Source organism: Hemiscyllium ocellatum, chromosome 18, assembly GCF_020745735.1.
Source record: "Hemiscyllium ocellatum isolate sHemOce1 chromosome 18, sHemOce1.pat.X.cur, whole genome shotgun sequence".
Lineage (NCBI taxonomy): Eukaryota > Metazoa > Chordata > Chondrichthyes > Orectolobiformes > Hemiscylliidae > Hemiscyllium > Hemiscyllium ocellatum.
This window is the reverse complement of record NC_083418.1, coordinates 60,341,656-60,343,979: the sequence shown is the minus strand read 5'-3', so window position 1 is coordinate 60,343,979 and position 2,324 is coordinate 60,341,656.

Here is a 2,324-nt window from a genome sequence, read left to right as displayed (position 1 = left end):
GTTGGAGTTTTGATCTCCTTATTGGAGGAAGGATGTTCTTGCTATATATGGAGTGCAAGGTTTACCAGACTGATTCCTAGGATAGAAGGACGAACATGTAAAGAGTGATTGAATCAGTTAGGACTACATTCACTGGTGAGCCAAAGAATGAGGGGGGAGCCAAAGGGAAACCTATAAAACTCTGATCGAACTAGAGAGGGTGAATGCAGGATGGTCCTGATGTCTGGGGAGTTCTGAATCATGGGTCACAGGCTAAGGGTATGGAATAGGCCATTTAGGACTGATATGAAGAGAAATTTATTCACCCAAACAGTGGCTGTTTTCAAGGATATAGATATAGTTCTTAAAGGGATGAAAAGGTATAATTAGAAAGCAGGAATAGGTATTGGAGCTAGATGATCAACCACGATCATATTGAATGCCAAAGCAGACTTGAAAGACTGATCCCAGTTCCTTTGTTGTAAGGCAAAGCTTTGCCTTATTACCACTATAGGCCTCTTGTTGCACTGGTAGTGCCCCTATCTCAGTCCAAGGTTCAAGTCCCACCTGCTCCAGAGATGTGTCATAACACATCTGAACAGGTTGATGAAAAATAACATGCCCACCATTAACACCTCATTGAGAGAGTTAGCAGGACTCTTAGTCAGCATAAAAGGTAACTTTGCTGCCATCTTCCTCTTTTTATTTTGGTTGTGATCTAGAAGGTGCACTTGGTCTCACTTAGTAGAGAAAACCACTAGGTAACCTAACAAGAGGTCCTTATCTTAAACAAGGCATCATTTATTGCATGAGTGTAATCAGGTACAAGTTAGACTAGTACAATTAAAGGTTCCCGTGCTGCTGTGGTAGTGCCCCTACTTCTGAGCCAAAAGCCTGGTTCAAGTCCCACGTGTTCTAATACATCAACAGGTTAATTTGAAAAGCCTCTGTATTGGTATGATGGACACTTAGTCATTGGAACAGGAGACCTGAATGCTACCTTTGAGAGCTGTTATCCCTCAACCAATGCCCTTAATACATTAGGTGAAACTCCATACACAACATTAACCCTTTCAGTACCAAACACTTCATTTAGCAAAAACCATTCTGCATAAAACTATGTTTCCTAACGTCACTATTAATTCATTTGTCAATCACCTCAAATTGATGTCCTTTGGCTCTTGGCCATCAGGAACAATTTATCTACCTACTCAACCATCAGATTTGAATGAAATTGTGAAGGCACCGTTGTTGGTACTCCTCCAGTGCTTTGAGGCACACCCAGTAGTTGCCCAAAAAACCAAAACGCACAGAACCACTGCTGCCAAGTAAAATACAAAACAATTTGTCCTGTTTGCAATCCTGGTCCTTATTTTTCTGGCTCAGGCTAAGTTGCACAATACAGGTATTGTCTCTTAGTTGAGGGCCACCATGAAATGGAAAATAATCCACATTTTCCAAAATATCACAGTTGGTCTTAATCACAAGGAATAGCGGTGAGGTGTTGTGGTTGAAAAATGATCTTTGTTTTCCCCAATTGTATATTGCAAGACCAATTTTCTCATGCTTTCAAGAATTTTACAGTTATCTGGTGCTTAATATAACAGATCAAAAACCAAGTGGAGAGCGTTTGATTTTGGGTGATGGTTGGGTGGGTTGAATAGTTTTCTGTCAGCTCTACATTATTTGGAAGGGAGGTACAGCAGAGGAGTGAAGATGGTGCAGAGATTTGGCACAGTTACAGCATTTTTTGACTAATCTTCGCGGAAGATTGTAGTAGTCCTGTTGAATATCAGAGCTTAGAGATTATCAGAGAATGGCAATAAATCAGAGGGTCAAGTTTGATAAATAGTTCTTGTTCACCCCTAATTGTCATAGAAAAGGAGCAATGAGTCACTTTTTGAACTGTAACATGTGGTGTTACACCCAGAGTAGCTTTGCATACAAAGTTCCAGGCTCTGAATTAGGACAGTGCAGAAATGGTGATATAGTTCCTATTATACATAGGCTTCAGGATCCTGGAGCAACCTTAGTGACATTACTGAAACATGCAATGTGCAGATGTAATGGGCAGAGTTGGACCAGACAATACTACACAGTCAAACACTACAAAATGACAAGTGTCTTGACAGCTCAAACAGATTAGGTAAGGACTGTCTAATAACAGAGCTTAGTGTATCTAATGATCGGTGTATAGCAGTATTTAATATTAAAATGCAAGCATTAGTTTGACATTCAAGGCTGAAAACCTTTTTGGCTTTTCCTCAACATGTTGGTCTTGACCCCAAACTCAGTATGGCATTAGATCAGAGTTCCAAGACAGAACAGTGAGACACTTGGAGGAT